The sequence below is a fragment of the Cydia strobilella genome, chromosome 8, assembly GCF_947568885.1.
Source record: "Cydia strobilella chromosome 8, ilCydStro3.1, whole genome shotgun sequence".
Taxonomy (NCBI): Eukaryota; Metazoa; Arthropoda; class Insecta; order Lepidoptera; family Tortricidae; genus Cydia; species Cydia strobilella.
Window position 1 is genome coordinate 8050870 of NC_086048.1, and position 12655 is coordinate 8063524.

Below are 12655 nucleotides of genomic sequence, written 5' to 3' on the forward strand. Positions count from 1 at the left end.
CAAAATTAGTCCATACAATTTTGACGACCATTGATCTCACATATAAATAAATTGAATATTACTGTTAGCCTAAATTTAGCCTTTGTTTCATATTTGCTGAATAATTCAAGTTAAACAAGCTTATTGAAACCAAAACGTTTTCAGAAACCCGATTCGTATTTGAAAGAACAAAACCTATTTCCAAAAGTAATAAACGTTCAGCATAAAATATATTTGCATACAAATAAGGGGAAGGCATAAACTGGGTAATATGTGGCATATGAATGTTTAATAAAATTAAAATATTAAGGTAGGTAAATGACAAAGTGCCTCATAATATATTAACAGAGTAATTGTATGAATATACCTTGAAAGTATTTGTTATGTTCATTATTAGGGACAGATGAAAATTGTTTGTACGCTTGTTTGAGTGTCGATGTTCTAAGGAATGAGACTAATAATAACAAGGTTTTTAGTTTGGTTTGCTGTGTGAGTACGTGATTATCTGACCTACTAATTATAGACTAATCAACCTCGATATGTTCTTGCTAGAGTGGCTTAGGTATGCCCATGTTTACCTTATGAATTTATTTTTCTGTTATTCTGTGATGCTATAAGAATTTTATGAAGGTGTTCTACGTTAGTAAAGGTAGTTGTAATAAGTAGTGATTTATTTGTGATTTGTCGCTTTATTTCCTCAGGTATTAACAAATTATGGCATAAAAATGGAGTATATGTTAATTTAGGGACTTGAAGGAAAGGTGATTTTCAACTTTCTATCCGTGAATTTCATCAGATCAAATGTTGTAGATAAACTTAACGATTTTTTGTTAAACCATCCTCCTACTCAAAACGCGAGTGAACAATGCCTATAAAACAAATTTAACGCGTCGTGCGTAAACGTTTATAAGTCAACTTCTTTTATGGGTTGCTCGACAATCATATCCGAAATAGCCATCAAAAGGCGCCGTAAAGCGAGCATTAGTCCCTTCAGGAGCCCTGATGTGGCGCTTTTTGTCAGCGATAGCCGAGAACGATGGAAAATTAAGAGGAAATATAACCTGGCATTCTCTCAATTTCTAAGTTCTTCTCTCGAATGTTTCCTCTTCAAAAGTATTTTTTTTTATATACTATACAGAATAATGAATGTCAATGAATTGGTGTGGTTTATTATCTACTTATGCTAAATATAAAACTGACTTTATCAGAACATATAGGTGTATAAACTGTATAAAGTAAAAAAAACCGGCCAAGCGCGAGTCGGACTCGCGTTCCAAGGGTTCCGTAAATTACACAATTTAAACAATGTATTTTTTGTGAAACGTGAGTGAAATGTCTTTAAAAAACCCGTAGGGGTCGGATCAAAAACTAAGTAATTAAGTCCGACTCACGCTTGACTGCAATTTCTAATAGGTTTTCCTGTAATCTATTTTGAGTATTTTTTTTTTTAATTTTAGAACCAGTAGTTTCGGAGATAAAGGGGAATGGTAATTTTTTGCCTATTTTCTTGAATAACTTCTAAATTGTTTATCCTAAAATTATAGAAAAAAAACATTTGAGATTCTCACAATGAGCTCTTTCATTTGATGTATAACACGATATAGTTTGAAAAATTTTATTTTTTAATTTTCTCATTTACCTCCCAAAAGTGGCCCCCATGTATACAATTAATTTATGTACGTTACATGTCCGCCTTTGGGTCACAAACTTACATATGCGTACTAAATTTCAACTTAATTGGTCCAGTAGTTTCGGAGAAAATAGGCTGTGACAGACGGACAGACAGACGCACGAGTGATCCTAAAAGGGTTCCGTTTTTTCCTTTTGAGGTACGGAACCCTAAAAAGCTAAACGGACCGACAGAAACACCTTTGTTATCTCTATACGATATCATATTTAAGTAACCTTTATTTCAAATGAGGAAACAGTCGGGGAATGGAAACTTGAAATCGAAGTATGAATGAAACGCCAGCTCACCCCTTAAGTAAAAATCCCCTTTTATTTTTTTGGATACTAATGGGAAAAACACCCTTTATTTTATTTGTTTCATGCTAATGGGAGGTTTCCGCTGCGGCGAAATTCTTTTACTATTCTGTCCTCTTTTGATGCGATTGTTAAGCGTAATTTTTCACGTGGGTATTCGTAAACATTATTTTTCCGGAATAATTTCGAATTTGGAATATTACGAGTTATGGTAGGTAATAATTTTTTAACCGACTTCAAGATTTCAAAGGAGGAGGTTCTCAATTCGGTTGTATGTTTTTTTTAGTTTTTTTTTTAATGTGTGTTACTCCATAACCGTCATTTCTGGACCGATTTTGAAAATTATTTTTTTGATTGTAAGTATATACATAAAGATTGGTCCCGTTTTTGTCAAAAAGCAGTTCTGATGATGGGAACTCCTCAAATGTTAAAGGCATACATATACCTATAGTGATTTTAGTTTTTTCATCAACAAATCAAGCACTTACATTTAAAAAAGTGACATTTGATGAAGTGGAACTGCTAATGATGATCAGAACGGAACTCTTCAATGACGCATAGTTCACGTTTGGCGATTTGTCCTCTTCGTTATGTTTGTTAAGCAAGTTAGGTTTCAAGAAACATTTTTGTCAAGCTCGAGTTCTCATTATAGGATCCATGAGGAATCGAGGGTACTCCTTAAATGTGAAAGGCATACATATAGTGATTTTTGTATTTTTATCAACAAATCCAGCATTTCCATTTTAAAAAGTGACATTTGATGAAGTGGAACTGCTGATGATCAGAATGGAACACCTTAATGACGCATAGTTTACGTTTGGCGATTTGTTCTCTTCCTTGTGGACCCAGACCCAAACTTGGACCCGGACTCGGACCCGGACCCGGGTCTGAACATGGACCCCAACTCGGACCCGGACCCGGACCGAACTCTGACCCAAACTTGGACCCGGACAGCCGGACACGGACCCGGACTCGGATCCGGACCCAGACCCGGACCCGGAAATGCTACTAGAAAAGTGGGTTAGGTGGGTGGGTTGGTTTTGAACTGCGATTCTCACAGAACAGAACTGCTATCAGAAAAGTAGGTTAGGTTAGGTTAGGTTAGAGCTGTGACCCTTACAGAAACGAAATGCTATCAGAAAAGTAGGTTAGGTTAGGTTAGAACTGCGACCCTTACAAAAACGAAATGCTACTAGAAAAGTGGGTCGTTTTACTTTCTTTTTCATTTCATTGTCTGGAATCTAAGAGTGCACCATCAACAATAAGTGAACTTTCAGCGGAATCCCCCATTGAAGTCGGTTTTTTTTCTTAAAAATTATTTGTAGTGATGTTCAGAGCTGGGGCCGTAACCAAGATGACAGTCGTTTATCGACAAAAGTAGAAAAAAAAAATCGGATGACATATGTGAAAGAAAAGTCATCTGATTATTTCCATACATTATTTAAGTTACGGTCGGCGTTTTCTATAAACGTTTGTCATTTTGCAGGTTCCCAGGAGCCCGATTCAGATTTCAATTCTTGTTCTGAAAGCGTTTATCCATAAATATCACTGTTGACAGCAGACAAATCATACCCATAACCGTTTCATAACAAGAGATTAAAATCTAGATTGGGCTCCTTATCGGAAATCTCAAAGTACCTTGAAACTATTCTTATATAATTAATGATTTTGAATATTTTCATTATAAATAACACGATATACAACTATGTAAATATATAACTTTCATCTCACATTTTTACGACCGTGTCGAATGGTGATGTCACAAGTCACACGTATTTAAGCCAGTTATTTTACAAGGTCATAAAGTCAGCTACGGGGCTTTGAAGTCAGCTGTTACATGCATCAAACGAATTAATTAATTTCACCAGTCGAATATCTCTGTTCGACTTCAGTCTTGATTAGACGATGTCGATCAGATGCCAAATCATCTATTGTTTTTTTTTGTACCGCTGCAACCTAGCGTACGATAGTGATAGTAAGCTGGTATCTTAGTATAATAAAAAAATGTTCTAAGTCTAAGTAATTCTAGAAGGTGACACATGCGAGTTGTCTATTTTTTATAGTAAATATTAGCTTTACTGCATATACTTATATTATATGTTTCTTGCCGTCAATATTTTTCAGGGCATTTCATAATCCGGACCAGAATTGTTAATGGGGTCGCCATTGCCGGATGCGGCAAGGAAGAAGATGAGATGATTGTTTTGCAAATGCAAACAATTCATGGTTTTGTTTCGAAATGTGATCAAATAAGAAATAAATAGAAATTACATACTTATTTCTAACGTAGAAAACTACAGAAGGTACGAGTATGTAACAAAACGGGTATTTTAAAGATAAAGGTCATCATGTCGTTACTCCCTAACTTGCATCATGTAATGGGAATATTACCGCGGCACGTCATCGTCACTATAATCGTGTAGTCTTTCTGCGCACTATATAGGGTTATTCAGTTTTCGGCTTCGTCTATTACGACATTACGAGTATATTTTATTATTTACCTACGAGTATTAAATTAGTTTTCCAGGCTATGGCAAGTATATGCCTACTCAATGTAGCGCTGCACTAGGCGAGGCAATGTTCACTACTACAATTGCCTCTTCGTTCGACGAAATTCCCACTGCCGTCAAGTAATTTTACAGATGTCAAATTTTGCATTATTATGAAGAGTCCTAGGACTTTAATGCCGACTCGTAAATTACAGTAATTATACTCCTAGCTTAACCCCGCGAAGCCCTTGTAATTCTGGTAATGCGAGGATAATTTGTCGGAGCAAAATACCCTAGATCCTCTTAAGAGAACCAAAAAGTAGAGCATATGTATATACGTATCATTGAAATCTGATGACATGTTTTGTATTAGTAGAAAATGTTAGGAATAGGGACTAACAGATTCCCATCTCGTTGGAGCAGCCCTAATTTAAATCCCCTTTAATTGAAGACTACAATTTTTTTTGACTCATGGTTATACTGCATAATATATGTGTGGCTTAGCAAGGTTACAAATCCTAAATGTCATATATATTGTCTAACAATAGGCCAATTAAATGTTACACGTAAAAATAAAGCCCTATTTTTCACACCTACAGCATACAAAGCCGTATCTGCCAAAAGCTACGCAATGGTACATTTAATGGACATCGTAAAATAAAACGCAGCTGCCATTTAACGTTGAACTCTCACAGTCCAACGAGTCCGGATTAAGACTCTTCGCTTGTTTATGGTGTCGCCAGAGGTATGGACCAGATTGAATTGGCCAGAACATAAGGTAGGAGTAGGACTTAGTAGGTTGACAACGGCAACAGAGTCGTAAAACTAGAATCAGGGTCAAGAAGTCGCTTCTCAAGGTATCGACGACAACATTAATTACGACATAAAAAATGTAGAGAAACACAAACTACGAGAAATCATATTATCTGCAGAACTTCGCAAACATGTTTTTTTATTAACAATCATTTGAAAAAAAAAACCTTAATCATCTTTTCACTTCAAAACGTAAATTTGGGCAAGATGGGCCTTTAGCTTTACTATGCCCAAAATCAGTAGTAATAGGTAATTCCCTCGCAACGTTCAATAGTAACAATGAGCTTTACAAACGGTTTTCATTTGAGGAGACTTTAGGTATTACTTATATCCTTTCATCTAATGTCCACGCTATGGACCGCAAATTGCATGGGCTAGCACTGAATTAATTTTATTAAGGTTTCCCGTAGGGTATTGACCTCCTATAGTGGTCGTTTAAGCTGCTTATAGAGTGATTGCCCATACGCCTATTCTTGCGGTTTTCAGTGCGCGTACTTTTGTTTTTTAATTGTGTCAAATAATGATCTGATTTGGCTGACATTTTCAACTTGAGGTAGCCGTTTAGGTATTGTTATTGCTTTTTCAAAAACTTGCCCGTAAATAATATTTTAATTTTTACTACTTTCTGTGTGGGTAGCCAAGTAAGTACTAAATACCTCTATTTGATAAGTGCTTTTATGAGCCTAATTAACATATTTACGTGCTAGTAGTTTTATTTATTGCACTGAACAACCTTGTTCTACCTGGAATTACGATTAGTTTGCACGACAGGTTATTAAAATATGTTTTCTTACACGTTAATATTGAAGTATGGTATGGGGATTATATGAATAAACGAGGAACAAGTTAGTCAGTTTTACACTTATTATCGGATACAGGTGCCTACCAAAGTATTTATTATTTAACTTTGTAGAGTTGGTCGTGTCGAGCGTCCTGTCAGAATATTAATGGCACATAATAGGTTCTGAATACTTGTTACAACTTTTCCCATTACGTCGTTCAGATTTAGGTGTACCGAGAAAAAAATGTCTTTGACGTAGAAAGATGGTCGAGCCAACTCAATGAAAGTTCGTCGTGCGATGCCGATGTGAGACCAAGTTCTGAGTCTTCTGTAACCGTCGTGATATTTATGTTTATTGCTGACGGCGAAAAGTTATTAAAGAATAAAGTTAAAAATTGTACCCATATTTTTAAAAGAAAATTGCGGTGTCGTATGATTTTCATATGTTTGAAAGTGGAATGTTACGCTATATTGGGATCAAACACATTTTAAAGAAGATCAGTTCTGTGGACAATACAATAAAAGCTAGACTCTGGTACACATATATCCCGTTTTTCTTATTTGAGTGGCAAGTACTGAAAAAACCAGACAAGTGCGAGTCGGAGTCGCCCATCGAGGGTTCCGTACTGTTTAGTATTTGTTGTTGTAGCGGCAACAGAAATACATCATCTGTGAAAATTTCAACTGTCTAGCTATCACGGTTCATGAGATACAACCTGGTGACAGACAGACGGAAAGCGGAGTCTTAGTAATAGGGTCCCGTTTTTACCCTTTGAAAATGTATCCTGCCTGTAAAGGTGCAGCGTAAAAATTAGCTTAAGGTTCCATTAACTATGCGATGTCTACAGGAAAGAAGCGAAGGAGTTTCTATTATTTCAATACAATAAGGAACAAAAGACTTTACAGGATTTAAACTTAAAATATTTTCGTAGGTAGCTAAATTATCCGTCTTGGTGCAGATGCTGCAGTACAAGAGAACGATGTCACAAATGCTTTCAGAATACTTGAGTTGTATGGACATGAAAGCCTTTGAACGTACTCGTAAACTATATCGTGCAGGCTGCAATATCATTAAAACAAATGCGTAACAACTTAATAGCTTACTATTAAGTTGTTAAAGTCATTACTGTCAGTTTAATAGCATAATCAGTTTTGCAGCTACTTTAAATGGATTACCTTTATTGCAGATAGCTAAATGCGTCTTTTTTATTGATGTACGAGTAATATGAGCCCTACCTATTAGAAAACGGCGGCATCTAATAAAATATTTCTTCTCACTTTCACTGCATAATTTAGTATTGCGTGTATTATATACCTCTGCTCCAGTTAACTAAGTGCATTATTTGATTAATAGAGTCTAGTAACAGGAGCGCTGGCAGTCCGCGTTAGGTAGGAAATGGCGGTATCTAATAAACGGCACATCGCAAGTCGGTAATTTAATTTGCAAGCGCATTCGCGTACATACAAGAAGCAGGACGTGAGCATGTGAGTGTCCAGGTAGTACCTACCTATATGAAAACCAAAGAGGATATAATAGAATAGAGCGGTACTGTCATAGTAAATTTTGTAGCCAAAGTAAATTCACTGTCATTTCTCGACACACGATTAAAACTAAAAATGAAGATGTATAAAAATACCATAAAATGTATTTATATATGGATAAATGATTTTTTTATTTGCATTAATATTTTTTATATGATTTTGATGTTCTTTCAGTGACATGCGTTAAAATTGTTAAATATCAAACGAAACCGTCAACGCCATCTATTCGAGAATAGGCCAAAGATAGTGGCGCCATCTGTCCGAGAATCAAATTTTCTAAATTTTCGAGGCACGTTTTTTCCTTAGACTGTATCCATCTATTACGGAGTTATATCTATCTTTGATGGCAACTTAGGTATGTGTTTGTGTATTCACATGGGTCCCTTTGTTTGACATAATTATTGAAAGTCTCATAATGTAATAATTGTGAGATTATCATTAGTCATAATTCAGAAACCGTTAACTTGTCAGGATTTTCGTAAGGTTGTCCTATAGATAGGTTAGATTAGGTTAGGTTTAAAATCCTGAAAAGTTACGCGTTTGAAAAATCGTTCTGAAAAATGATGACTAACAAAAATGTGGACAAACAATACATTATGACTTAAAACTTTATGCGAAACAATAGAGACCCATTTACATATCATCCGGAGGATCATGTTAATGTTTAAATAGTGGTTACATTGATAAAATTACTCCGAGTTGTGTATGTGACAGATTTATTCAAACTTTTACGAGATAATTTATGTCCTGTGGCGAAATATATAGGTACAGGATTTCTCCAACACATGCTTCAATATGTCATATAAAGTTACACTGAAGCCAAGTTAATTAAGCTCTGCTGTTATCTCATACCAATATTATACGTGCACTTAAAGATGTATATTGCTTATAATATGAAACTTAATAGACTTCAGCCGGGTACCGTAGCGTAAATGATAACCTGTAATGCACTTACATCGGACGTGCATGCAACCAATCCAGGTGTGGTGCCTCAATAACGTTCTTATAAGAAGGCAGTCCCACCCCGCGCCGCGGGGGGACTAAAGAGAAAAGACTCAGTCTACCTGAAAGCCCCATTGTACTGTTATGTTATTGTTTACGCGAATCCACTAAAAGCAGAGGCAATCGTGAACTTCGGCCCTTTTGTATGTAAAGTAATATTTGTTTTTAATACAGTTGCTCAAAAAGTGCTACTTTTCGTGGCTGTTTATCGTGCGGAAAGTTGGTTTTCGCGAACTAGTGCTTTTTACTTTTCCAATTTTTTAAAATTTTTACTTGTTCCAATTCATGATTACTTACTGATGAGTGTTAATATTAGTTTCCTTTAAGCGTCGTAATCAACATAAAAACCTACTGTTAAATGTAAGAATACGTAAAATATGTTCATCATTATAAGTATTATAACACGTTTATTTTTAATGTTGAAAAACCGTTCTTAATAAGTTGTCTGAATGGAACGGAACGCCTATCAAAGAAGAGGCGTATTTTCTTACTGCAAGAATGTTTTAAGTTTCTAAAGGCAACATTCGATATTGTTTTTATAAATATACGATACACAAATAATCGTAAATAACTATATTAAGGTAATAATAGTACAATGTTTTAATATTTACAATTGTTTCTGTCTTATAGAACATGCATTTGAAAAAAAAAACATTCTTTGAAGTGGGTTCAATAATAATAACAAAATCTATTCTAGTCGAATAAAAGCTAGAAAAACACCTCTTCATAATGTCAATGTCAATGATGTCAGTGTCACAGAATTAATAATATAAGTTTCGAATTGTATTAAAAACGTCGTTCGATACACGTGCGGATATGTCATACTTCACTCGCCCCGAGATATCTCGGTACTCGTGAAGTAATGACATACTTTCCGCACTAGCATCGAAATGTACTATTTCTTAGGTAAAAGGTTCAACTGCAAAACGCTCGCAGCCGAAACGATGTAAAGGGTTCCTAAATTATTCCGTAAGGGAAATGAGTAATACTGTAACGACGACTTATTTTTAAGGACATACCCTAACTCATGATTCTGCTATATTTATTACCAAAGAATTTCTGCTTTTAACGTTAAGTGGAAGTTGATGTTCGAATTATTTAAATATTTATTCGTGAGCACTACGCACTTATTTACCGTTTAACGTAGATATATATTCGTAATTTCGGTTCATTTAAATATTCAAACGGATGTAAATGTTGAATTAGCGTAGCCAATAACAAAATGCGACCCGTATTTTAAGTGCAACACAAACCACAATGCACATTAAAATTTAACACGAAACAAGAACGTTTTAACGCTGGAAAATAAAACGGGGCGTTGGATTAGGCAAATTAATAAACATTTTAAAACGCTTGTAGAGCGTATGTAATTAGTGATATCAGTTCTGTGAATGGTGGAGATAAAAATAGCAAAACACATGTTGTTCGTGCCAGATGCCCTGCGACCTTACGTTGCTCCGTTTTATAACATTACATATTTTACTCGCCGCCTTTAAATATCGCTGGTGTTTCACACAACATAAACGTTTATTGTGGCATAAACGATCATTGTCTCATGCTGGTGGCTGCCTCACCTTGGGACGCAACAAAGATACTATTTATCGATACATTGTATTTTTATTTTATTTACCTCTATACCTACTTTACGATTATTCGCTCATATACTTAAAGCTACTGTATGGACATTGTAGTTAAACATCCGTTAGTAAAATGCTTTCTGAATTCAGGCTAAGTTCTGTTCTGAATGGTAAACATCTGGTTAGAGTTGTGATTAATGGAACGTTATTAAGCCGGCCTAGCGGATACCTAATGCACTATCTTAGCATTGTCGGCCTGAATGGACCGAATATCAAACGCTGATCACGTTGATCGCATGCTCGCTGACGTTCAATAGCTATTCGGTATAGTTTGCCTGAATGCATTAGCAATGTTCGATTGTCATTGGCTCGGAACGTGGTTAATTATTCACCAAAATGTTTGTATCGACAAATGAATTCAATTTGCCGCGGCTATTGTTCTCCACCAAGTTTTTTATCGAAGTTAATTAAGAAAGCAACTCAATCGACTGAGAGAATCGGAGCAACGCCGCTATCTATAATTACTTTTATTAATTTGCTAAACCCTTTGTCATCTCCAGTTTCTTACTCTCTTTTTAATAGCATAATACAATACAATAATGAGAAGGCGAGTGCGGTAGCTATAAGTTATAAATATATTTTGATTTAAATACGGCGCATCTGCCGACCGAATTATTTATAGGTACCTACTTTGATTCATTACATTATTCTTTGCTACCCACCGGACGAGGATAAGTTTACCTCAAAACCAATGCTGACTTTATTTTCTCTATTGTGTATTAGTTTTTAATCAATTTATTCGCTATCCGTAAGTTGTTTTATAATCAAGGAAAATATAGTGTGTTTCTATTGTAGGTACAGTCAGTTTCTATATAGTAATATGTATGCTGTGGTGCTAATCTAATAGTTTCGCTGACTGTACATATCTTTACTTAGTTGCAGAAATCGGGTACGACATTTTTAGTCGGGATTAAATCGTGAAAAGTCCTTTCCAATTCATATCCGACATGACAATCTAAATGTAGGTACGTCGTCTTTTGAGGTGGCCATTTCGGTAAATTCCAGACGGGAGTGCCTAAATCCTACATTACCTGTCTCCGTCCTCAAACGAATTGAGGGAGACTGGCGTAACGTATTCGCGGCTGAAAAATCGGAATCTACATCGATACTGATTGCGAGAGACACAAAAAATCTGTTCACTTTGGTCGGCTAATTTGTTAAAGAGCAGGCCTACTTACAGAAGGTAAAGTGGATTTGATGTGTGATCGCCTAGTCATTAAGAGAGTCGAACGACGGAAATAGCAGTATCTATTTGGGAAGCAGATATGTGTGTCAACGCCGTAGCTATTTTAACCATATTTCATTCAGAATATAGTCATACAAAAAAAGCATATTACAAAAGTATAAATTTGACTTTTTCAAATAAATAAAACAGCATATTTTACCATACAGTAGTTTTTGGTACGTTTTGATTATTTTAAAAACAAGAGTCAGAACCTTCTTTTTTGTGACTTGTCTCACCAGGGCGCAAATAAATATGGAGTGACTATTTTAATCTACTTCCCGATTGATCCGTGAATTTGGACATATTAAGTATGTTAATTGTCTCCTCGATTAGATAAGTGAAGTGTTCCACAAATGATTCACAAGGTGGTGTGTCACAACCGCCACGGAGGTCAGAACACCTGAGCATTTGGCGCGTTGACAAGTTGCATAATCCTCAGACACGTTTGCCGCGAAAACAGGAAACGAGAAGGTATAATTTTAAAGAAACAAAATCATCACTGTTCGGACGTAGATAGTGGCTACACTATTAAACGGAGAATACAAATGGTTTTTTCATATCACCTGTTCGAAAAAGGGCTTTTTCTTCCCCGCTAGGAGGGATAAAAGTAGCACTTTTCTTCCCTGCTGGGAGGGATCAAAGTTTCACTTTTCTGTTCAAGGACACGATTTTATTTCTATTTTACATACTATTTTTTTAGTTTAAATAGTATTTTGGAACATAAAATAATAATTTCCTCAAATGATGTGAAAAGCAGTATGTGTCACATGATAGCAAAATTATTTCCGCCTTATCCCTCACTACGCTCAGGATTCTATTTTAGAATCCCTCGCTACGCTTCGCTTCGTTCAGGATCCAATGTCATTTTGCTCCCTTGTGACACAATCTACTATTTCGCAGTACAATGGTTACAAGGGTCTTAAAGTACATAATAGAGCTACTTACATAATACACCTTTTCTGGCCTTCTATACTATAATTATTACAGTCAAGTGTAAAAATATGGGTGTACATCTTACTCATGAATATGTCCCATAGCTATGTCAGCTATTTTTAAGTAAGTTATTAGCACACATATATGTATATCAAGTATAAGATATCTCATGACTGTACCTATATGCATTGAAATTAGTGGTTCTGTTGCAACTGCACTAGTCATTATGATCCATATGTATATAGGTATTTACAGGCTACTTAGGATAAAA

General features: G+C 35.5%; 1 protein-coding gene across 13 annotated transcripts in view; it reads left to right on the forward strand.

Moving 5' to 3' along the window:
- Positions 1 to 12655, forward strand: part of LOC134743561 (uncharacterized) — a 252919-nt gene that overhangs the window by 189252 nt on the left and 51012 nt on the right. The gene's annotated exons all lie outside the window — the stretch shown is intronic.